The sequence below is a fragment of the Mytilus edulis genome, chromosome 11 (genome assembly GCF_963676685.1).
Source record: "Mytilus edulis chromosome 11, xbMytEdul2.2, whole genome shotgun sequence".
Lineage (NCBI taxonomy): Eukaryota > Metazoa > Mollusca > Bivalvia > Mytilida > Mytilidae > Mytilus > Mytilus edulis.
In genome coordinates, this window is record NC_092354.1 from 55,091,852 (window position 1) to 55,119,608 (window position 27,757).

Genomic DNA, 27,757 nt, shown 5'->3' on the forward strand with positions numbered 1-27,757 from the left:
CACTATCTAAATTTATGTATTGTTGTCTTTGTTTCGCTCAGGTTTGAACCTTAGGGTTTTATTTTCGTTGATTGAAAGACGGAATTAAATGACAAAAAGACAGTCCCAAATCATAGTCGACGAAAACATATGACAGCATGACCAAGGTGAAAAACTAGAACAGACACACACAACTTCGTAAAACACTACACTACCAACAATTTGACTAGCATTTACATGTACATTAAATGCCGCTATATAAACAGTACTTTTATGTAACATCACTAATCAGTACATTAAATGCCACTATATAAACAGTACTTTTAGAAAACATCACTAATCAGTACATTAAATGCCGCTATATAAACAGTACTTTTAGGAAACATAACTAAACAGTACATTAATTTTTATATCATTTTCAGTAATGTTGGGAAAAAGTTGTTTACAGTACTGAAAATTTCAGTCTTTTTTCAGTACTGAAAATTTCAGTCTTTTTTCAGTACTGAAAATTTCAGTCTTTTTTCAGTACTGAAAATTTCAGTCATTTTTCAGTACTGAAAATTTCAGTCATTTTTCAGTACTGAAAATTTTCAGTCATTTTTCAGTACAGAAAATTTCAGTCATTTTTCAGTACTGTATATTTCAGTCATTTTTCAGTACTGAAAGTTTTAGTCATTTTTCAGTACTGTATATTTCAGTCATTTTCCAGTACTGAAAATTTCAGTCATTTTCCAGTACTGAAAATTTCAGTCATTTTACAGTACTGAAAATTCAATCATTTTTAAGTACAGAAAGTTGTAGTCAAATTCAAGACCTGATAAAAAAAACTCGGTTATGCTATCAAAACATCATAAGCCCCAAGGGGGAGTTGGGAATAGAAATATGGTCACTTGGTCCTGTTCCGACCAGCAGTAAAAAGCTTCCCAAAGTGGGGCGTCCGTCTGGCTGTGTAAGATGTATCAAGTTTGCAGCTACGTCCTGTCAGAATGCATATGGGGAGGTTAAATCCAATGCCTCGTGTAAAGAGATTGACAAGATCTCTGCACGTTAAGAACCCTTGCAACAACTCTTCCTGTTGCATGGCAAAATTTCTGTCCCTATCTAATATACCTTTATTTTACAGTGGAAGTCGAAATTTCTCCCGATCATCATCCCGGTGGGCCTCTATTATTACAAGACCTACTAGTACTTGTTGTATTCATTGTTAACTTGTTCTCGTCCTGAACCTTCGTGAAATATTTGCCACTGGACATAAAGCAATCAACAATTAATCAATCATCAACAAATATCATAAGTTGGTTTGGGATAAAAACAAGTATTTTATTTTAAAACTCCATGGCTATATGTATTCTTTCATATCAACACATTAATACATTGAAGAGGATTCTTTTGATGAACTTTATGACAACATTCTTTATGTGCCTGTTTCAAGCCACGACTACTCATTTTTGATTGTCGTTATTTGTTGTATGTCGTAATTTGTGTTATTCAATGTTTTTGGCGTAGATCATTGCGGTTTTTTTTTCCTTACGTTTAGTTTCACTAGTTATCAAGTAGACTTTTACAGCTTTCCATGAGCAATGATGTTTTTATTGTTGATTCATGTGAAAGACGGAAAAGGAGCTGTCATATAGACAGTAAAATTCAATCACATAAGCAACAAATACAAAACCATCAGACAGAGGTCACCAATACAGTTCTTCAATATCACCATAATACACCATACAAGAAGTTCTGAATAGCTCCGACAAAAAAAATAGATGTCATCTAGATGTACAGCACAATGTCAGAATATCGTTCATCAAACTAAATGTATAACTGCACAAAGACATATCTATAACATGACTTTGTCCGACTTGGGGCAGAGGTGCATATAAATGTGGCGGGTTGAACCGATTTTGTCGACGGCTGACGTTGAACATTATGGTTATATATATATATAGTATCCTTGTTATGTTGTTGTTAGTTGGGAGGCATACCACATCTCCTTGTTTTATTAATAAAGATAAAGATAAAGATAAAGATATTAAAATAGAACTAAATATGTAGATTATATATGTAGATTATATATGCAGTCGTCTATATTAAAACTGTTGCTCTTTCACACTTTCTTGTAGCACTTGAATTGCAATGAAGTCTTTAATATAGTTCACGTTTCTCCTATAGAAAGAAAAGATCCTTCTGATACCATGACAGTTTGTTATCAGTAATAATTTCAAAGTAATTTAAAAGAATAAGCACACGTTTCAAGATATTTTTATAACATGAACCTTGGACCAAGTCAGGAACCTGTAGTCTAGTGGTTGTGGTTGGTTCATTTCGGTTATATTTGTTGTTTGTAAATTGTTTTGTTATACATTAGGTAGTTAAAATTCTCATATGAATTGTTTCATATTCATATTTCACATGTTTAAACCTTTTATAGCGACTTTTACTCACTCTATCAAGGCCGTACAATTGACTACAATTGCGTATATCTAACTAAAACTTTGGTGAATTATAGTTGTGTCATTGAAAATTATAACCACATTTCTTATTTTGACCAACATTGATATTTTCTATTCAACGGCAAGAAAATAGAACTTTGCTTCTTATTGTTCTTTGTGTTGTTTTAATATATATAGCATAAAAATTTTGACAGCAGTAGATTTTGAATGAAAAGCTGGACTAATTTTTAGGGTAGTATGGCAGAATCCAATTAAAATACATATTCTAAATATAAAAAGAAATATTAGTTAAATTCTCACGAAACAGTAACCCTTCTACCAAAGATATTTCAGTCTATTACTATATGGAGTCTAATTCGGTTTTCTTCATCTTTTACATTACAAGTAAAAGAGTGTTCAATTGCAAAAAAACTGCATTTTTTTGTCCTTGACCTAAAGCACTTTCAAAATCGCGGTTAGTGTAAAAGAATTATCTAAACTACAGACAAATTTTCTACCTATGAAATTAAAGTGAATCGAGCTATCACATGATTTTTTTTATGGGAAATGAGCACGAATCGAGCCTTCACATGAATTTAACAGTAACTGAACATATTTTAGATAATATTATAGAAAGTGAATATGTTTTCTTTTTGGTAGTGAGCATGTTTTATACAACCTTTCTTTATTTCTTTCTTGTTGTTCAAATTTCTTGGTCCTCAACAATCAGTCAGTCTTGTAAGCTCTAACCAATAATGTCTCAAATATAACTTATAACATAAGATGTAACAAGAATGCTCAAGCTGAATCGTCTCGCCTGCTTTTCTATTCACGAATTATTTTATGCTGATAGTCCATTGATAGAGTTTTAGTACAATTGTCACATACACCACACATTGTCAAAGATCCATGAAAATGAAGTCAATGTGAGATAAACCACAGTCGTTTGAATTTTAGTGATAAATAAACCAAAAAAATTGAAAAAAGTCGCCCATATCTTAAACAAGAAACAGACAAAACCATGAAAATTACATATTGACCAACGAACCATAAATTTAACATTGACCAATGACCTGTGCAAATTAAACAAATAATAGTACACAAGACACATAAAAAACTAATGACTAAGCAACACGAACCCCACCATGGGTTTGATCTCAGGTGCTCCTGAAGGGTATGCAGATCCTGCTCCACATATAAATGTAGTACCCATCCTGTTACCCGTGTTATTACAAACCCGGTAAATAGTCCAATTCGGTAGTTCACTAATAGGTAAGTGAGAAATTAACATAACAAAAATAGAAATTTGTTTTCAAGCAGTTGCTTGACAATGAAAATGAGGTCAAGGCCAACAGACACAATACAGACTTTCGTTATACATGTATAAGCCATCTGTACACAAGGTATGAAGCCTCCAGTTCAAGTAGTTTAAACATATTTTATTGTTCAAAACAAATGGATTAGACACAAGTTTTTCAACTTAGTTCCGTCTTCTCCATAATATACATGAATATACATTATATTTATATAGCACATTACATAAATTTGTATTTTTCTAATAAGCATGTAGGCATGAAAAATAATTAAATAAATCACAGCTATTGTTATTATAATATTTATACACAAAAAAAATAATAGAAACGGCTCAATGGATATCAAACGTTCTTATTTTGAGTAATCAAACACACCCAAACGATCGGTCTAAAGGGAAACACCAACTGTTACTAGTGTGTTTATCAATGACTTTCTATAATATTTACCTGTATAAGTTGTAAAAGTAACATGCAATATTGTGAATATATATAATTGTGATACGGACATTAAATTCTGACTTTAAAAATGCGGATAAAGGGATGACAAGAACATAGATGTAATGTAAGTATCGTTTTTGTATTAACTTCAATAATTGAAATCCATTGAGGCGAAACATTATGTTAACCGTTATGAACAACAAATCGATCATTCGAACAATGCATAGTCTGTACTGTAGACTAGTAAATAAAACAATAACCAGCAAGGTTGTTATCAGAGTGAGAAACGTTGAGTTTCTTTTATATATTTATGTACAGCAGAAAATATTACAAAAATAGTACACAAGACACATAAAAAACTAATGACTAAGCAACACGAACCCCACCATGGGTTTGATCTCAGGTGCTCCTGAAGGGTATGCAGATCCTGCTCCACATATAAATGTAGTACCCATCCTGTTACCCGTGTTATTACAAACCCGGTAAATAGTCCAATTCGGTAGTTCACTAATAGGTAAGTGAGAAATTAACATAACAAAAATAGAAATTTGTTTTCAAGCAGTTGCTTGACAATGAAAATGAGGTCAAGGCCAACAGACACAATACAGACTTTCGTTATACATGTATAAGCCATCTGTACACAAGGTATGAAGCCTCCAGTTCAAGTCAATTACCATATAAAATATCAGGCTCGAAACAAATAGCTAACACCGTAGGATTTTTATCTGTATCTTTTGCATGTCACAGGCGTGACAATACAGCAAGAAGACAAGCAATGTCATGTACATCGATGACTCGCATCCTGGATTTTAGTTGTATTTGTTGATCAACTTTGAAACAAATTACTCAGGTAAAAGAGTCTAACTTGCAGATCATAAGTAAATATTTTTTGAGACAGAATTTTCTTATAATTTGCCAAAATGAAGATTTTACTATGCTTTTTTCAAAAATATAATAAAACGTATGGGTCACCGTGCTATTTTTCAAGCTATGAGTCGTTGATTTGCCTAAATTTGGTTAGTTTGTTCATGAAAAAACACACAAGAGTGCATAACAAAATTTCTATGTGATAGAATTTTGAAATAGATTGTGAGAAGATAGGTTTTGTAATATGTTTTAAGAAAATAAAAAGAAAACATAGTGTCACCGAACTTGTTTTCTAGCCACAAGTAAAATAAAAAAATTCCCTATTAGCCCAGTATAAATTTTGTACTGAAAGAGTTATCTCCCCTTCAATGGCTCATTTAAAAAAAAATATTTTAAAAACCAAAAAGGTTGATATTTGTTAAAATATTTTGAATAATACAATAAATTAACAAGTTTTCTTTGTATAAATAAACAGTCTAACCATTAAATTGCAAATCTGTTTCCAAATTTGCTGATTTGGGCAAATAACTAAACCGATTTTGTACTGTGATTGAACAATCCAAGATGGCAGTATACCATAAATCTACCTTAATTTTCTAAAAATAATTTATTCAAACGCCTGCACCAAGATAGGAACCTTATCATGTATAAAAAAAAACATAAAAAAAATCTGTGTTGATTTAGCTTTGGAGAGCATGCTATATGTATCAAGTGTACGAATGGCATGTTTCACTTTAGATTTTTGTTTGGTGTACATGTTTTTTATCGATTGATTGCTGTCGGATTCGAAGGCGTTTTCTTTTAGGGGCAGAGATCCAGTCCCCTATATGGAGCTACATAAATGGTTAAAGCATAAACTTTCTACATGTCCGACAACATGGAAAGGACTAAAAGTTTGTAAAAGGTATTTTTATTTCAATGTTTTGTACTTTAATGTTTCATTTAAAACTAAATTAAAGTTTGCTCTTTTGAGACTTTATCTGTAATGTTCATACAATAATTTTAATTTAAATTGTATATTATTATGAACGAGCTTCTGGTTGGGAAAATATACTCATGTCAAGTTATTACAGGTTCTTTCGGTCTCTTTAAAATACACCACTGTATGTCTCTTACATTAAAGTATTGTTTAAATGTTCTCCCTTGCACAAAATTACTATTAGTACCCATGTATTCTTTCATTTATTTGTATGTTATATTCTTGTAGGATGTTGATTCAATGATAAAATCCTGTTAAATAAACCGTATTCGACTCTTGGAATTCTTCATTCTGTTGCTGCAATCTAAAAATAAAATTCAGGGTACAATTTTCGTAAAATAATCAAATACTACGGTAACCTTACTAATCAGGGTAATAATTCAAGGGGTACAATCAAAATCACGTGATGGATATACACACACCGGAAGTTACAGTCGAACTCGCCGCTTGAAAGGTTAGTAGTTGCATTTTCTTGTTTATATCAATTAAATTTTGATTAATAAGTTGGCACACCGAATGTCGGATAGTATGTAGTTTTAAAATACACAATTGTTTTTGCTAGAAAGCGTGCAGTTATTGCAAACACTTCGACGGTGAAATTTTGGAACTGTGTCGAAGTGTTCGCATTAACTGCACGCTTTCCAGCAGGGATAATTGTGTATTACAAAACTAGATAGTATCCTACATTCGGTGCACTACCTTATTTATTAAATTTTATTGATATAAACAAGTAAATACGACTACTTACCTTTCAAGCGGTCTGCTCGACTGTTACTTCCGGTGTGTGTATATCCATCACGTGATTTTGATTGTACCCCTTGTAATTACTAAGGAATTTTAAAGATGAGTCCACATAATTCGAATTTCTGACATGTGCAATGGTGAGATTAAGGAATTTTTGTAATTTATAATTTATCATTGCATTCTCCATGATAAACTAGAACAAGAAAAATTTTCTAATAAGTTTATACCAATTTTACCCCTTAAATTAGATCTATATATATATATATTTTTGTTATTGGTATAACATTGATTTTATTATCAGTATATAAAAACCGTAGTTTATATACGAGTATTTTATACACATATATATATTCTTTTAATTCTGTATTTTACTGATAAAAATACTCACTTTTTAAGTCAACATCACACTTTTACATTACACTAACAGCAGCAACTGCAGATGAGAAACAGAGTTCTGTTGATCCCCTTAGAAAATGTCTAATCTAGATATCCCTATGAAGATTTCTTGTGCCCTAGTTTGGTAAAATAATTAAGCTCATAAGAATATTAGAGGAGAAACAGTTTTTACAATTTTAGATATTAGTTAACGGACAATGATTACGTGGATAAGTGGGCCACTGAATGCCTAAGACGGGGCCCGTTCCAGTCAAGCTTAAGTGATTCCCTATTTAAGCAACCAATTTTTTTCCCAAAAAGGGGGGTCCCTCAACAACAACCAGGTGCTCCGCGGGTGGGCAACTTTATACGACCGCAGTGGTCTAACCCTGAACGGTTGGGGCAAATTTGGTCACAATATTCAAGCTTGATACTGTCTGAATTTGGATTGTGATTGAATTTTTGAAAAATTCGAAAGTTAAAAAATTTTGAAAAAAAAGAATCCCTTAACAAAATTGTAAACAAAAAACCCCCTTCCCCAACTTGTTGACCCCCCCCCCCCCCCCCTTTTAAGCAATAACCCTTAAATTCAATCCCATCTTTTTCTTTGTAGAATGGAACCTTGTAGTACAATTTCAGAGATATCCATTCACTTAAACACAAGTTATTGTTTGGAAACTATATGTAGAAACAAGCTTCTTTTTGGTCCTTTTTTGTTCCCTAATTCCTACATATTTTGGGCAATTAATCCAAAACTTAATACCAGCCTCCCCCATGTTATATGGAACATTGTGGTACAATTTTAGAGAGTTCCATACAATTACACACTTGTAAGTTATTGTCTTGATTGTTTTTGACCCCTTGTTGGCCCTTAATTCCTAAACTTTGGACCCATAACCCCACAAATGAATCAAAAACTTCTACTTGTGGTTTTAAACATTGTGATACAATTTCAGAGCAATTGAAATACTTATACACAAGTTATTATCCTTAAACTAGAAAAATGCTTGCTTTGGGCACCTTTTGGGCCTTTAATTCCTAAACGGTTGGGACCACAATCCCCAAAGTCGACCCCAACCTTCCATTTGTGGTATTGAACCTTCTGAAAAAATTTCATAAAGATCTATTTTCCTTTCCTAAAGATACTGTCCGGAAACCAATGTATCTTCAGACGACGCAGACAACGACGACGTCATACTATTATACGATCCCAAACAATTTGTTGCGGTCGTATAAAAAATCACTTATAGTTTACATTGTGGCTTAACTTATAAAATTTGAGGTAGGGCCAATTTCCCGATAATTTTAGTCACAGAAGGGCCAATTTAAAAAAGTGCTGAAAGAATAAAATTTATTTTAAAAACAAAAAATAAAAATGCTTTTTGATCAATATGTCGATTATCATATATCATGATATGTGTGAAAGATAGTTATTTCAACCCTAAAACAGGATGAAAGTCAAATATGCAGAATTTAGGGTGTTTTCAGGTTGGAAAAACAGGGAATCCCCCAAGAAGGACATTTCAAACCAAGAAACAAGTTATGTTTTTTGTTATTGTTGTAATTAATACAACTTTTCCCTCAAAAATGAAATTGGTTTAGTGTGTCCTTATTACAGTATTACCTAAGAAACAACTTTTCAATGAAAAGGTTGAACATCGCTCAATTGTACAATGTACCTATATGGTTGATTAACACCAGAAGTAATCATATGCACCGCCGTGGCTCAATCGGTAGAGCCTAGCACTTGAAGGGAAATATTATTATCAAGAAAGGGTTCGAGTCTCATATGGATGTTTTGATTTTTTTTGTATTGAAATATTAGATAATAATGTTTTTATCATATTTTTTGGGATGTTTGCTTAATTTATAGAGTCATTGTGAATCATTTTGACTATATATCATTTTATTAAAGAAAAAAACGCTTATTGCATGCATTCCTATGACTGTACATACTCTTGACTAACTTTCTATTCATGTGTTTACATTTTTAGCTCACCTGGCCCGAAGGGCCAAGTGAGCTTTTCCCATCACTTTGCGTCCGGCGTCCGGCGTCCGTCGTCCGTCGTCCGTCGTCCGTCGTCGTCGTCCGTCGTCGTTAACTTTTACAAAAATCTTCTCCTCTGAAACTACTGGGCCAAATTAAACCAAACTTGGCCACAATCATCATTGGGGTATGTAGTTTAAAAAATGTGTGGCGTAACCCGGCCAACCAACCAAGATGGCCGCCATGGCTAAAAATAGAACATAGGGGTAAAATGCATTTTTTGGCTTGTAACTCAAAAACCAAAGCATTTAGAGCAAATCTGACATGGGGTAAAATTGTTTAGCAGGTCAAGATCTATCTGCCCTGAAATTTTCAGATGAATCGGACAACCCGTTGTTGGGTTGCTGCCCCTGAATTGATAATTTTAAGGAAATTTTGCTGTTTTTGGTTATTATCTTGAATATTATTATAGATAGAGATAAACTGTAAACAGCAATAATGTTCAGCAAAGTAAGATTTACAAATAAGTCAACATGACCGAAATGGTCAGTTGACACCTTTAGGAGTTATTGCCCTTTTTAATCCATTTTTAACCATTTTTCGTAAATCTTAGGTATCTTTTACAAAAATCTTCTCCTCTGAAACTACTGGGACAAATTAATCCAAACTTGGCCACAATCATCATTGGGGTATGTAGTTTAAAAAATGTGTGGCGTAACCCGGCCAACCAACCAAGATGGCCGCCATGGCTAAAAATAGAACATAGGGGTAAAATGCATTTTTTGGCTTGTAACTCAAAAACCAAAGCATTTAGAGCAAATCTGACAGGATAAAATTGTTTACCAGGTCAAGATCTATCTGCCCTGAAATTTTCAGATGAATCGGACATTCTGTTGTTGGGTTACTGCCCCTGAAATGGTAATTTTAAGGAAATTTGGCTGTTTTTGGTTATTATCTTGAATATTATTATAGATAGAGATAAACTGTAAACAGCAATAATGTTCAGCAAAGTAAGATCTACAAATAAGTCAACATGACCAAAATGGTCAGTTGACCACTTTAGGAGTTATTGCCCTTTATAGTCAATTTTTAACCATTTTTCGTAAATCTTAGTAATCTTTTAGAAAAATCTTCTCCTCTGAAACTACTGGGCCAAATTTAACCAAACTTAGCCATAATTGGGGTATCTAGTTAAAAAAATGTGTCCAGTAACTCGGCCAACAAACCAAGATGGCCGCCATGGCTAAAAATAGAACATGGGGGTAAAATGCAGTTTTTGGCTTATAACTCAAACACCAAAGCATTAAGAGCAAATCTGACAGGAAGTAAAATTGTTGATCAGGTCACGATCTATCTGCCCTGGAATTTTCAGATGAATCGGATAATCGGTTGTTAGGTTGCTGCCCCTGAATTGGTAATTTTGAGGAAATTTTGCTGTTTTTTTTGTTATCTTGAATATTATTATAGATAGAGATAAACTGTTAACAGCAATAATGTACAGCAAAGTAAGAACTAAAAATAAGTCACTATGACCAAAATAGTCAATTGACCCCCTAAGGAGTTATTGCCCTTCATAGTCAATTTTTAACAATTTCCACAGAAAGTACTGTTATAGATAGAGATAATTGTAAGCAGCAAGAATGTTTAGTAAAGTAAGATCTACAAACACATCACCATCACCAAAACTCAATTTTGTCATGAATCCATCTGTGTCCATTGTTTAATATTCACAAAGACCAAGGTGAGCGACACAGGCTCTTTAGAGCCTCTAGTTTACATATTTGCAAGGAACACCTGCCGTCAAACTGAAGTAGATGCCTGTACATAATCAATAACACGAGACAAATAACACGAGAATCGATTATATAGCAATGAAGCTCAAATGTTGCATGTGTAATATAGTGTAATATACAAATAACTTAAAATAAGGCCATTGTATACAAGTTTCAAAACAACATAAATAAGTTTGGGAAACCGCTTTTGAACATGGTATTATACGTAACAAATGCAGTCAAAAGCAATTTTGTCGCCAATTCACCAACTGTGTAGATACTACTACTGAAATGTGTACCACTGTCCCTGTACTGGTACCTAAGTCATCAGAAAATAAAACAACACCACAGAACAAATCAATTACACTACAAATCGTAATTAAATGTAAAACATCAAGAAGCTGTTTTATTTGTTAAAATGGCAGGAAAGGACATATTACATGTGATGATGTGTTGTGTGGTTGTAACACATTAGGTGTTTTATGACCAACTGATGTCAGATTTTGTCGTCCGGTTAAAATATATAATTATGATCTTATCTTATCTTATAGACGATTAAACTTTACAGACAAATACAGATATACATATATTCAGAATGAGATAAAAAGCATCCTATTTGAATTTGTTCGATACTATTTGGCTTCCTAACAAGTTACGTGTTATGTTACCTTATGCGCATAAAGGGTGTTAACAATCAGATACAATCAATAGTCTTGGCCTTGTTTTTTGTAGGAATACCTTTCAAGATATGAAAATAGATGATATGACGTATGTTAATGTACTATAATTAGCATCTATCGGGCTATTTAAAACATAATTTACCTATCTTATCGAATGAAAAGAATTCACGGGAAATTGGCCATACCTCTTTGACACTTTTAAAAAAATAATGACGTGTAACAGTCAGGATTCTACTTCGTCAACATTATCTCCCCATTACGCCAGTTCATTTTCACAATCGTAGAAATGGAAGCCATTGTAGGGATGACGCGCTGCCAATTTTGCTCTTGAAAACCGATAAATTTATCCACATAGCACCATTACGATCCTTATATGTCAGTTGTATTTTAAAAGACAAATGTATCTACTAGTTAATGAGCATCAGTTAATGATCTTGTCTGCATTGATTCAACTTAAAACTATTGTCTGATCGGTTGTCTGGTGGAATTTTCGAAAATTCTTAAACATTTATAAAAATTCTAATAAAATATTTCGTGGAAGGGCAGACTAAAAAAAATCAGCGGTTAAAGATTATAAACCCTAGTTATCACACACACAAAACAATATTTATTCGAAGATATGCATTTTTATCATCCAACTAAAAAGACTGTCGTCAAGTACTTTTAATTTAAAAAAAAATAGCTATTCGAACACACCTACTCTGTGATTCATTAGATAGGTATTTTACTTGACCCATATATTTTATCTTTTCGTACTGTGATTGTTTTATGTTATAAAGTCAGCCTGTAGCTTTGATACATGTATATAAAAATGATAGAATCTGAAGCGAGATGATATATCAAATACTCTTGCTTTGTGCGTTTCAAAGACAAAATATACTCCTAAAACATGCCTTAACATAAAAAGGTGCACTCGATTTTCTCTTTTCGATACATTTGTTACCCATTTTTTTTTTCTTGAGTCACATAATGGAAGGGCAGACATGAAAATTACTGAACTAATAGATTGATACATATGTTCTCCGTGCGTGGTAAAATCTGAGGTTACGCATTTTCTACATCCAACTTGATGGATACCCATGACGTTGACTTGATATTAATAGATAAATTGAAAACTTATGCAAATGGTGTTTTTAAAATAAAACACTCCGTATTCGGAGAAAAATGTCGTTTTATTCATTTCTATTTACATTTAAAATTGTTGTTACTATAGTAAACATTACAGTAAGCACTTATCGCCTTCTCTAACAAAGAGCTTCGATTCTTTTGTTCTATTTCAACTGGCTTTCCGACTGGTAGGAGTATTTGAAAGCAGATATACTTTTTGATTTTGTAATTTCACTGGATAATGAATTTCACACTTTTGGACCAGTAAAATAAAAACTTGATTTGTATAATTCTGTATTTGATTTAGTGACAATACAATTATCCGATGATGAAAGTCGAGTATTGTACGGTTGTTTACTATTTGTAGGCACAATAAAAGTTAAGAAAGTTGAGTTGCGAGTTAAGAACGAGTTAAGAAAGTCGATTTGCGAATTACAAAAGTCGAGTTGCGAGTTACAAAAGTCGAGTTGCGAGTTAAGAATGCCGAGTTGCGAGTTGCGAGTTAAGAAAGTCGAGTTGCGAGTTAAGAAAGTCCAGTTCCGACTTGAAAAAGTCGAGTTGCGAGTTACAAAAGTCGAATTGCGTAAAACTGTGGAAACGAAACTATTGTTTTGGTGTAACTGTTTAACATTTTGGAATAATGATTGCTTATAGAATTGTATACAGTATTGTTGATTATTTTTGTTGTTTATATCTCTTCGTAAAAATAAAATGGATTGATAATCACTACTATCGGATTTTCTGAAGAAGCAGATAGCCTTTTGAGATGCAGCGGATAGCTAGCAGTTTATTCATAATTAAATTTCATAGCTAGCACCGTCATATTAAACGTAAAGGAAGATATAGCAACCAAGCTATGGTACATATGTAAAAGACCCCTTCTGCAAGTTTCGTTTAGAGTTGGCAATTTAGGGCAGCTGTAGAGCCGGGTAATATTCGTTAGGGACCCCAAAATATTCTTTGACAATGACACTCAAAATTGTGGACGTTAAAATTATATATGTCTACATAGGCTAGAGTTGAAGGGGAAATAATGGGCGTGTATAGAACCAGTTTAAACCAGCCGCCTTTTTGTGTCTGACCGAAGTCGGGACCTTTAGCCTGTGTTGGTCTTGTATATCTTTTACAATTGGAAAACTTGCTGAATTTTTCGTTTCCATTCTCTGACTTTAGTTTGCCCCAATCACATTGTATGAAACTTATACACACTGCTTATTATTACAAAACACAGACCAAGTTTGAATTATGGTGGGGTCACCTTAACCGTTCAAGAGTAATGCTCCTTAAAAAAAATGCTGATTTTTTTCGTTTTTGTTCCCTATAAACTTTAGTTTGTCTTAACCAAATGTTATGAAACTTATAAACAATGCAAAATACAACAAAAAACGGATCAAGTTTGAATTTTAGTGTCGTCATTCTATCCATTTTAGAGTTATGCCCCTATACAAATGAAAACATGATAATTTTTTGTTTCTATTTTTAACTTTAGTCTAAATTGCCTAAACAAAATGTTATGTAACTTATAAACAATACTTATTACGACAAAACTCGGATCAAGTACAAATTGAATTTAGGTAGTATCACTTTTACTGTTCCTCAGTGATGTCCTTTTATAACTTTATACGATATGCAAGCGGGGCTGTGTCCAATGGACTCATTACCTATTTATCTAAATTCTTTGAAGTAACAGATATAATTTATAGAACAGACAAGGGGTAGTTGCAAATATTTCATGTATATTTTGAACACATGCAGAGAAGATTACTTAGGAACCCTTTGCCAAAAAATAAAACCTTCTTTTCTTCTATGTGCCCGCCTTCAGATGTTATGTTTTGAATTTTAGTTTCACTTTCCATATTCGGTATTTATCCTTAGGTAAGCTCCTTGTGGCAAAAATCACGTGATGCAAGAATTTATTATCCTGGAGTTAGGCTATTTATTTCTTTTTGTGGCGGGTATCCAAGCAGACAACGTGCATGTGTTTAACGGCAATGCAGATTTTCTCTTATGAAATAAAATTAAAAAGTTGCCGATCCGGCACATAATAAAGATCGATTAGAAAGCAAGGTTTTCATTTTAATTTAGATCGAAAATCTTAATTCGAGGGTTGAAAATTTAGAGCACAAAAAAAAAGGAGGTGTTCCTCAGGGAATCTTTTATCTTATGCACTCTCATTTGAAAGCTTTATTTTTTAAATTTAATCAAAACAGAGAAAACAAATGTTAGCCAACTTGTGAATGGTCTTTCTTCCTTTCTCCCATGCCAAGTTATTTTCGCTAAAAATTCCAGTGGACCTCCTATGGCACTCACTAATAGTAAAAAAAACAGATGCTCCGCAGGGCGTAGCTTTATACGACCGCAGAGGTTGAACCCTGAACGGTTGGGGCAAGTATGGACACAACATTCAAGCTGGATTCAGCTCTAAATTTGGATTGTGATTAAATAGTTGACACAGCATAGGTTTCTGACACAGAATGAATGTGTTCTAATGAACTTAAAATTTTTGTTTTCTCTTAGAGCAATTCACTATGCTGTTGAATATTAATCCTCTCAAAAAAATGTTTGAAGAAATTTTCTTTTTTATTTATGAAATTTCAAATGAGAAAAATTGAACCTAATTTTTTTAATCACATCCCCCTTTCCCTTATTCCAAAACTAATCTCAATTAAAATTTCTAATGGAGTTTGCAACAATAACTACTCATTTAAATACATCATAAAATATTAAGATGTAAAAAAACTGCTTGTTATCACTGAATGGTAAAGATTATTTTAATTTATCAGTTGGTAGTAAAAAGTGAATATACATTGTATATTGTATATAACAAAGATTTAAGTTGATTCTGGACAAAGAAAGATAACTCCAATTAAAAAAAAATCTTGCTATTGCACAATATTTTGCAATTAGATATTTCTTGCTTACTATTCTGGACAAAGAAAGATAACTCTAATTAAAAAAAAATTGCTATTTCACAATATTGTGCAATTAGATATTTCTTGCTATTGCGCAATACTGTGCAATTGAAAAGACTTGCTATTGCACAATACTTAATATAATAATTTTAGATCCTGATTTGGACCAACTTGAAAACTGGGCCCATAATAAAAAATCTAAGTGCATTTTTGGATTCAGCATATCAAAGAACCCCAAGATTTCAATTTTTGTTAAAATCAGACTAAGTTTAATTTTGGACCCTTTGGACTTTAGTGTAGACCAATTTGAAAACAGGACCAAAAATGAAGAATCTACATACACAGTTAGATTAGGTATAACAAAGAACCCCATTTATTCAATTTTTGATGAAATCAAACAATTGACAAAGTTTAATTTTGGACCCCGATATGGACCAACTTGAAAACTGGGCCAATAATCAAAAATCTAAGTACATTTTTAGATTCAGCATATCAAAGAACCTAAGTGATTCATTTTTTTTGTCAAAATCAAACTAAGTTTAATTTTGGACCCTTTGGACCTTAATGTAGACCAATTTGAAAACGGGACCAAAAGTTAAGAATCTACATACACAGTCATGACAGTTAGATTCGGCATATCAAAGAACCCCAATTATTCAATTTTGATGAAATCAAACAAAGTTTAATTTTGGACCCTTTGGGCCCCTTATTCTGTTGGGACCTAAACTCCCAAAATCAATACCAACCTTCCTTTTATGGTCATAAACCTTGTGTTTAAATTTCATAGATTTCTATTTACTTATACTAACGTTATGGTGCGAAAACCAAGAAAAATGCTTATTTGGGTCCCTTTTTGGCCCCTAATTCCTAAACTGTTGGGACCTTAACTCCCAAAATCAATACCAACCTTCCTTTTGTAGTCATTAACATTGTGTTTAAATTTCATTGATTTCTATTTTCTTAAACTAAAGTTATTGTGCGAAAACCAAGAATAATGCTTATTTGGGCCCTTTTTTGGCCCCTAATTCCTAAACTGTTGAAACCAAAACTCCCAAAATCAATCCCAACCGTTCTTTTGTGGTCATAAACCTTGTGTCAAAATTTCATAGATTTCTATTAACTTAAACTAAAGTTATAGTGCGAAAACCAAGAAAATGCTTATTTGGGCCCTTTTTGGCCCCTAATTCCTAAAATGTTGGGACCAAAACTCCCAAAATCAATACCAACCTTCCTTTTGTGGTCATAAACCTTGTGTTAAAATTTCATAGATTTCCATTCACGTTTACTAAAGTTAGAGTGCGAAAACTAAAAGTATTCGGACGACGACGACGACGCAGACGACGACGCCAACGTGATAGCAATATACGACGAAAATTTTTTCAAATTTTGCGGTCGTATAAAAATCATTCAACAAATTAAATCATGACCTGCATGCACTTTGAATACTTTCAAAGGAGGCAATTTCATGACAAAATTGTTCTATACTGGGGGTGGGGGTCCTAGAAATTTTGAAAGGGGGGGCGAAGTTTTAAAAGTTTTTGGGACCTTTTTTGGCTAAAAAAAACATAAAATAAGTGTAAAATGCACTTTTTAAATGGTTCCTGGCGTGGGGCATGTATATTCTATAGTTGCTGTAAAGTGTAAGGGTTGGACATTTTTTATGTTGTATTCTCCCTATTGATTGTCTATCATAAAATGTTCATGAGTATGGATCCAAAGCTATATACACTGATATATATATTTGATGTGGGACTTGTCAATAAAATAGACATGGAAAATTCTCGTTTGTTGTATGTTAAGTTAGCATAACCTCACAGATTTCTTGTTATGGACAAGAAATACACCGGGCTATTGGATGACATTTAGAATACAACCGACACTAGTTAAAAAATCCAAACAAGCAATTTTTATCTAAATGTTTGGTTGATATGTTTCACCCAACAAAATTAAGGGAGGTTAGGGGTTCCAAATCAACCAAAGGATACGAATGAGTCTGAAATGACAAGGAATTTGTGAATGACGGTCGACAATGGAGACCGTGATAAAGGACACACTCAGCAGTCAGGTTGCAGTCTTGAAAAAAAGTATTCAATATAACAGTTCGGCGAAACAGACATTCCGGTCAGATATGCAAACCCCGGCCTCAAAAAAATATGCCCGTTTTTTATTCACCATGATCATTTAATGCTAAATAATTCTGTTAAAAATTGATAAGATTATTGTTTTCAATCCAGATACGGCCAGAATTTTTATTTAATGCAAAAATAAGAGTCAGATTTTTTTCTCTCAAATACCTTAGACTGCCTCCTCAATTCAAATGGTTCGTACCTTAGACTTTCAAGCTATCCAGAGTGAGCTTAATATACTGAATGTGGATCATTATTCAGCTATTATGTCAATTTAAACTATCAAGTTATTTTAAAATAGGGCTGGGGCGTTTGGGGTTAAACATTTTTTCGTTGGTAAATAATATTACTGCGGATTTTTTTTTCATGAGAGTGTAATAGAGTTTTACTTTCTGTTTGGTTGAATCGTGAAATAGAAGTCACTACGTTATTGGTCAATCCTGTGTCGCTTTGAAGGTTTCATGCATGGTTGTCATCCTCAGCCTAATCAACGTGTTACTGTAATTTGAATTTCAAAATGACTGAGTGACGTTTTTTTTTGACGCACTGGTCAACTCCACCATAGAGAATCACATGACTTTGACACAATCAGTAAATACCAGCGAAATTATCTTTATAAGTAAAGAATTGTCGCATAAAAATGAAATACACAGGAAATGGCAAAATTCACGAAGTCTGATTAATCATTTTACAAACAAACAAAAAAAAGTCCAAGCAAAGGGGGGTGTACGCCCTCTACGCCCCCCTCTGGATCCGCCACCGCCGTCAATAAGTGAAATTAGGCATTAAACCCGTCAGTTATGCACGCCTTTTTGACGTCATTTACTAGATAGAGGGGGTCGCCTGTTTCCTGCACTATTACCGTTCATCATCGTCATTAGGCAGCAACCATTTGATTTTCTGGGGAGGGGGGGGGGGGGCTATGGTTTTTTTTTTGATCTTTTGAGAAAAAAAAAGTTTGTTTCCAGTTTTTGGAGAAAAAAATAATTGTTTTTGATTCTGAGAAAAAAAATTGTTTGTTTCACCCTCAGCTTCCACTATATGTAATGCTAAAATTGAAATAAAAAAATTGTTTTCGACTTGTCGCGAAAAAATAGATTGTTCGCCGTTTTTATTTGTCCAGAAAAAAAAACATAGCCCCCCCCCCCGAAAATCAAATGGCTGCTGCCTTAGACAGGATAAACTAAAAATAAAGTTTGTTTTGTAAGTACTTAATCACAGTCTTCTTATGACAGCAATGCTGATTGTCAATTATGAGGATTTTTATTTGCCGAATAATTTGTACAATAAAGCAATGTAGTTTTGCAACCACTCGCTCAACATTGGAACGGAAGTGACGATGCCCCATAACGTGCGAATGATGTTCACTAAAACCAGAGTTTTTGACGGAAATGCATCGAACTCGAAAGTTGTCTATTGCATGACAATATATATAGTCCCCTATCGGTTAAACTTGTTCTTTAAACTACATTGAATATAACAAATATCAAGTAAATATCGTCAAGCATAATGCAAAAGTGCGGAAATAATTTAAGTGAATTTTCTGTCCAAGGACCGTAAACAGACGGACAAACAAGTCCCAAAAATACTTGAGACTAGCACTAGTACTCAACTGCTGATATAGATGTCTCTTCATGTACAGACCTAGGGCGTTTTTTACATTTTTTTATTGGTCTCTTCTGTATATCTCCAGAATATATTCTGTTGAATAGTCCAAAAAAAATGAATCAGGACTTCTTCAGGAGATATTATGATGAAGAAGTTACAAAACAACAATTCAATTTGCCGTCGAATATAGCACATTTTTTTTATGTTGGATTACATAAACAAAGTTTACGATAATTTATTAGAAAATTTAGTTTAGCCAGTTTATTTGACACAACGCTAGTGACTATATCAAACCAAAACTGAACTAGATATCATTGAGATGGGAGCCATCTCGGTGGGCCCCGCTGTGAATAATGTGCACTAAAAAATTGTATCTTTACCATAGGACATGGGTTTGTCAACTGAAATCAAAGTTTTTGACCTTGACCTTTGACCTAGGAAGTTGTGAATAAATTATGACACACCCTTTGGTGTTGGTTTATAAACATGTCAAGTATAAACTTTGAAATGATAACGGTTCTCAAGATGTAGAGCGAACACGATCTTTACCATAGGACATGGGGTTGTCAACTGAAACCAAAGTTTTTGACCTTGACCTTTGACCTAGGAAGTTGCACATAAATTATGACACACCCTTTGGTGTTGGTTTATATACATGTCAAGTATAAACTTTGAAATGATAACGGTTCTCAAGATATAGAGCGGACACGATCTTTACCATAGGACATGGGGTTGTCAACTGAAACCAAAGTTTTTGACCTTGACCTTTGACCTAGGAAGTTGTACATAAATTATGACATACCCTCTGATATTGGTTTATATACATTTCAGGTATAAACTTTAAAATGATAACGGTTCTCAAGATATAGAGCGGACACAATCTTTACCATAGGACATGGGGTTGTCAACTGAAACCAAAGTTTTTGACCTTGAACTTTGCCCTAGGCAGTCGTTCATAAATTATTACACCCTCTGGTGTTGGTTCATATACATGTCAAGTATAAACTTTGAAATCATAACGGTTCTCAAGATATAGAGCGGACACGATCTTCACCACAGGACACAGGGTTGTCAACTGAAACCAAAGTTTTTTTACCTTGACCTTTGACCTAGGAAGTTGTACATACATCATGACACGCCCTCTGGTGGTGGTTAATACACATGTAAAGTATAAAGTATGAAATCATAATGGTTCTCTAGATATGGAGCGGACACAAAGTGTTACGGACGGACGGACGGACAGACTGATCACTATAGGGCTACCCGCCTTTGGCGGGCCCTAATAAAACATGTATAATTAATGGTGGTCCATTCATTAATAAAAAAATCTAATTAAAAAAATCATAAAAAAATGTCATAAAAACAAGATTTATAATTTTTTTTGGTTAAAAAAAAAACCCCGTCCCTTTTGTGCATTTTTTTTAAATGAGATAAATATACAGCAAAACATATGTTTTTCTTCTTAGATAATAATGTATGCCAGTGACTATAATAATAAAAAACTGAATAAAACATGTATAATTAATTGTGGTCCATTCATTAATAATAAATCACAATTAAAAACAAGATTTAAAAATTTTTATGGTTAAAAAAAAACCGTCGCCACGTAAATCGTGCATTTTTTTAAAAATTAGATATTATATAAAATATACAGCAAAATATGATGTTTTTTCTACATTTAAGAGCAATTCTTTGTAATCACTAAAATATTTCAGCACGCACTAAAAAATAGACCACGATCGCACTACGCTCACCGCGATCTAAAATAAATTCAGATCCTGGTGAGGTCGCGGTATGAGCGGCATGAAAAGGTAAATTTTCGTTGCTTTCACGATGCTACTACGTCCTCAATACGGTTCTACAACGACCCCCTACGATTATATAACGTTCTCACCGAGCTTATTATGTGACCTCACCTCGCTTATCAAGATCTTTTTACGCTCATCACGTTTACACTATGACCAAATCACGATTTATGCGATTGCAACACGATAGCACCACGCTTCTACTGCGATTATAGCACGTTCTTGCCACAATTATACTACGTTTAAGACCCAGACCCACTAAACCACGATCGCACCACGCTCACCGCGATCTAAAATAAATTTAGATTGTGGTGAGGTCGCGGTATGAGCGGCATGAAAATGTTAATTTTCGTTGCTTTCACGATGCTACTACGTCCTAATTACGCTTCTACAACGATCCCGCTACGATTAAACCACGTTCTCACCGCGCTTATTCTGCGACCTCACTACGCTTATAAAGATCTTTCTACGCTCTTCACGTTCTCAATACGACAATACCACGAGTTATCCGATTGCAACACGATCTTACTGCGATTATAGCACGTTCTTACCACGATTATACTACGTTCATACCGCAATCTTACTACGTTCTCAGCAATACCGTCAATATCGTGTTTCATATCAATATAGTTCTATTCCTTCTATTTCTGATTAAAACGGAGATTTCTCGGAAACAATACAGTCATGCCACTAAAATCTACTAGAACACGTGGGCGTGGTGGTAGGGGTTCATGTAGAGGCAGAGGGAGCAAAGTATGAATGAACGCCATACTAAACTCCAAATAGTACACAAGAAACAAAAATTAAAAATAGTACAAGACTAACAAAGGCCAGAGGCTCCTGACTTGGGATAGGCGCAAAAATAGTGGGGTTAAACATGTTTGTGAGATCTCAACCCTTCCCGTATACCTCTAGCCAATGAAGAAAAGTAAACGCATAACAATACGCACATTAAAATTCAGTTCAAGAGAAGTCCGAGTCTGATGTCAGAAGATGTGACTAGAGAAAATAAACAAAATGACAATAATACATAAATAACAACAGACTACTAGTAGTTAAAGATCTTTCTACGCTCTTCACGTTCTCACTACGACAATACCACGAGTTATCCGATTGCAACAAGATCTTACTGCGATTATAGCAATTATTGGAGTTAACTACTAGTAGTCTGTTGTTATTTATGTATTATTGTCAGACTTCGATTAAACTGATACTATACACATAAGTAGTATAATACTTGTCATCAAGAGATGTCGGAACGACCAATCAAACCTAAATTACAACCTATTGCTGGCCCATAAAGCTCAAATGACGATATTTTAGTGAACAATAGCAGAGATGACACAGATGTGTCAGTATATATAGGAAGATGTGGTATGAGTGCCAATGAGACAACTCTCCATCAACGTAAAAATCTATAAAAGTAAACCATTATAGGCAAAGGTACGGCCTTCAATACGGAACCTTGGCTCACACCGAAAAGCACGCTATAAAGGGCCCAAAAAAAATACTAATGTTAAACCATTTAAACGGGAAAACCAACGGTCTAATCTATATAAATACGAGAAGCATGGTTGAGCCGTTAGCGCAAATGGATAAATACATTCAGACAAACAAAATATAGGGAGTTTTTTTTATATATTTTATGTGAAAATGACAATAAAATGATGGTCGTAGTGTGAACGTAGTAAGGTCGTGAGAAGAGCGTGATGAGGACGACAAGGGCGTGCTAGAATCGTACTATGGTCGTAAACAGCGTGGTATAGTCGTAGTGGAAGCGTAGTTGGGTCGCGGTGAGAACGTGATGGTCGTAGTAAGGTCGTGATAACGTCGCTATGAGATCGTAGCGCAATCTCTGCGAATAGAATCACGCTTTCGCTACGCTCTCTCTACTTTTGTACAGCGACCTTTGCGATCTTACTACGATCTTAGTGCGCTCTCACTACGCTTCTACTACGACCTAACTTCGCCACGACCGCACCACGATTGTTTTGAACATGTTCAAAGTTGGCCACGCTCTTCACGATCTTGAAGACCTCACCACGACCGTGGTACGACCTTACTGCGACCTACACGATCCGAAACAATACAGGCATGCCACCAAAATCTACTAGAAAACGTGGGCGTGGTGGTAGGGGTAGATGTAGAGTCAGAGGGAGCTTTGATAGTAATGAATCCTGATCCAGCAGAGATATAACCGACCAGTCAACCTAAATTACAACCTATTGGCATCCGATACAGTTTTTCGATATAATGTCATTTATATAGTTTTATCATTTTTGATATGAGGAAGGCGCTGCCTTAATAATACCAAGACTATGTCCTATAAATTGATTAATTGTTGGTTGCTTAATGTCCAGTGGCAAATATTGCATGCACAAATTTTGACGGGACGTATTATGGTATACAAATGTCCGACTTCCGTCTGTCCGTCGTAAACATGGTACAGTATAATGTCATGGTTGTTTATTTCGTGATGGTCAAGCGAGTTATAAAATAAAACACAAAATAAAGCATAAGTCACCGTGCTCGTTTTCGAGAAAATTGAGGCTGTAAATTGGGGATTTGTGCAATTTTGTAAAAAATGTAGGCAATGTTATAAAATTTTTGGAGCATATATTCTGCGTCGTAAATTATTAAGATCGGGATCAATTTGAAGCTGTGATAAAGCCCGTTTCCAATTTAACGTCATTTTTCTGTTACACTAAATGGTAGCAATATCTGACGTTGCGTCATTACGTTTCTAATTACGGAAAATTACACGATATTTTAGTAAACGCTAGGAGTGATGACACATATGTGTCAGGCATGGTGTAGCCTGTTAGAGAAAATGGACAAGTTGTCTTAATTACATACAGACAGACAAAACCTGGAGAGATTTAATATTTTATGTGAAAATGACAATGAGAATGATGGTTGTAGTATGAACGTAGTCAGATCGTAAGAAATGCGTAATGAGGACGGCATGCGCATGCTAGTATCATACTATGGTCTTAAACAGCGTGGTGTAAACATGATATAGTCGTAGTGGAAGCGTAGTTGGGTCGCGGTGAGAATGTGATGGTCGTAGTGAGGTCGTAATAACGTCGCTGTGAGATCGTAGTGGTCTCGACCTTTGAGATCTTACCACGACCGTAGTGTGCTCTTACTACGCTTCTACTACGACCTGATTTCGACACGACCGCACCACGATTGTTTTGAACATGTTCAAAGTTGGCTACGTTCATCACGATCTTGAAGACCTCACCACGACCGTGATACGACCTTACTGCGATCGCACTACGATCGTCAAAATTTTCATTTTTTTCAGAGATCGTAGTGCGATCGTTGCCTAGTGAGACTGCGGTATTAAACTTTTTAGTTCACTAGAGCCACATGAGCTGAACAAAAAATATTACAACTTAGCCCACATGTTTACATATGTCCTTGGTAACATGACTCAAAGTAGCAAAAAGGAGGGCTTGAAAGTTATGTATTTCTGTCGAAAGGAAAATACGTCCACAAATCCGAATTTTGAGCAAATATACAAAATTTCGACCTTCTTTTTCCTAAAAAAAAAAGTAGCACATGAAGGAATATTTTTATTACATATTTGATTTAATCACGCAAAAAGTAGCCTATATGCAAATTGTCAGCAAACTGTCGATATGGATTCTATTATATACTAGAAAAAAAAAATAATGGTTGGAAGAAATTGCTGTGTAAGTGATATTTTGTCTTTATACTTTTCTAACTTAATTAAGATAAACAAATACGCCTTAAAGCTCAGACTATTACCTTTTTGAAATAATCTGAAACTATTTTAAAAATTGTCAATATTTTACTGGTATATATATTTCACCGAAAAGGACATCTTTTCTTTAGAAATTGTATATAAAAGATATTGCAGAGTTCTTAAAATCTGTTTATTCCCTGTTGGTCCTGGAAGACAAATCTTCTAGTAGTCGTCAAAACATTAGTACCACCACTTTCTAAGAACCTTAATCGTACAAATGTATATGTTTCAAGGTAAAAGTGTGCAAGGTAATGGCGTTTTTCAGACTGTTTATGACTAAATCCGTTTGTTGTGTAATGCTTGACAGAGGAGGATTTAGGGGCGGGGTTGATAATATACTGAAGCATGATTAGAGCGAGTATCCTCTTGCACAAACCCCGGCCCCTTATGAACATTTCTTGATCCGCCAGTGGTTGATACTTTAGTCTGGAAGAGTATGATTTATATACTGGTTTTAATTGGCTTTTAAATAGTGTGCTAGTACTAATAGTTTTCAGTTACTACAAATACTCTTATTTTGGTGCTTCGCGTTTATAATCTTTAGTAAATGTTAGTTGTTTTGTGTCTCGTATCGATCTTTTGGGTCAATCCAATTGCAACGGACTTTTAAACTTTGTTTTTATGTTATACTATTACAACACTGACTGTCTAAGTTTAGGGGTTGAACGCTCACACACATGTTGAATCCTGCCACATTATCATGAGCATGTAGTTGAGTGGTTATTGTTTGTTCACATCTGTCGACTCATATTTGAAGTTTTTAGAACGGGTTTGTTATATATCGCTAGGCCGTTACTTTATTTCGTCTTAATTTTTTCACATTTTTGTCGTTGCCTTTTATAACTGATATACAGTATGGATATTTGTCATTTTTTAAGGCCGCACGGTTGGTTATAATTGATAATACTACTTCATTGAACTTCAGTTGATAGTTGCCAAATTAGCAGTCATACCACATCTTCTTACTTGTTATGATATTGTATGCATGACTTTTAATTTCGGGTCTTGTCTAAACATTTATGAAATATTAGTCGCTTGACGTTAAGGTTCATGTGGACCCTATGGCTAAAATGGCCGTATTTTCAGCTCAAAATTTACTCTGAGTACAGACAAACCAGCGCATCTGTAAAAAAAATTCAGGCATAGCATGCCCTAGATAAATAATTGATTATTTAAACTGTGTACCTGAGTGGATCATATCAAGGTAAACTCAACTGTTTGTTAATTTCATCATCTTCTGCAGGGACGAAAAAAAGTGTACGGCAAAATCCAGTTTTTCAAATCAATCAATTTAAACTCGTGTTCAATAAGGAGAAAATCATTTGATTTGTTGGGTTAAAAGGGGGAGGTGGCAGGAGTATTTTGAATATGAATATGGTGGGCTGGTAAGAGCTGGAAAAAATAGGCATGATTAGCGACAAGTTTAATCTTTAACATGAATAAAAAATTTCGCAAAAGATCCTCCTGCCGGCCCCATTCCCATCCTTAGAATAACAAAAGGTCGTACCCTTACTGTAATTGTCCGTGTGTGTTTTTTATTTATCCTGCTAGTTGTCCTTATAGTGTCCTACTAAGGGGACGACTATTTGATATTCTGGGGGAGGAAGATTTTGAAAATAAATAACTAAGCCTGGATAATCACAAAAATCAAAGGTTTGTTCTGTGGTAGTTTGAAAATAAATAACCTGACACACAATTTATTGAAAAAATAGGTCTATTCGAAAGTATTAGATGGCACCAGATATTCATAATTTTTTTTCCAAACAAAAATCGGGAAACACTTCCATAAACTTTACATAATGAATTATAAATATTATTTAAATATACTTGAAATGTGTGAAAATGGGTTTCATTTTTAAAAGTTGAGATATATTGTGGTAGAAATACGCGTTGGTAAATATTGGGTACGAGTTTGCGAAGGTACGAGTTGACAAGGCTCCACAGCTATTTTATTCTAGATTTGTAAAACTTTTGACTTGTCAAACTTCTTGATTTGTAACTTGTATTTTTCTTTAGAAACGCAACTTCTCTTTGGCTGGCAGCGGTAACTATTACACAGACGCGATCTCACAAAACGTGACTAAAACAAAGTGACTACATTTAAAGAATTAAGAAAAGTAGAAATTCATGAAACTAATGGAGAAAATATGTTTACAATTTAAGAAATTGTGTTTACACATGTATCAAGAAATTACATTTCACAAATCAAGAAATGTAGAAATTCGTGTAACGGATGGAAAAAATACATGTTACAAATTAAGAAATGACATTTTACAAATTAAGAAATTGCATATGTTATACAAATAAGAAATTGCATATGTTATACAAATAAGAAATTGCATGCCATTTCACAAATTAAGAAATTGTATAATTTTGGCGGATATTCCCTTCCATAGTTTTGCACTCAACTAAAATACCCCAAGTTTGAACACCTTATTTGATTTCAGGACCACCATACTCAAATGTGAAATACTTTGATATATTTCGTAACTTTTTACCTTAAAGAATCCTGGTCCTGAGTAGATTTAGAAGTTGTTGTCAGCAAAAGATTAAAACGCCGTTCATTGCGGGCTTCCGTTGTCGTTGATTTCTATATTTTGTGCAATGTCAATTTCATCATGGAAAACTTTCTCTACCATCCGAGGTTCATCAAGGGATAATACTAAATTTGATATTTATGCTATTAATTTATGATGGTTACGATTTAAAAATCAATGTTTTAATTTAAGTTGCAGTATAAAAACAATATTAGGTCAATGTCATAAAGATATAAACTTTTCGGTATTCCGAATAAAACTGGGGAAGGGAAGGGCGCAGTAAAATCTCGTCCTTCCCCAGTTTCTCAGTCTCAGTAATATTTTTTG

At 34.1% G+C, this 27,757-nt stretch overlaps 1 protein-coding gene and 1 long non-coding RNA gene across 2 annotated transcripts in view; both read right to left on the minus strand.

The window, feature by feature from the left end:
• Positions 1-27,757, minus strand: part of LOC139495836 (cell adhesion molecule Dscam1-like) — a 140,423-nt gene that overhangs the window by 63,896 nt on the left and 48,770 nt on the right. The gene's annotated exons all lie outside the window — the stretch shown is intronic.
• LOC139494891 (uncharacterized) lies at positions 5,888-27,529 on the minus strand. The gene is made up of 3 exons (XR_011657201.1): positions 27,392-27,529; positions 7,135-7,258; positions 5,888-6,306 (listed from the first exon to the last, which is right to left on the minus strand). It is a non-coding gene; the product is annotated as an uncharacterized lncRNA (long non-coding RNA).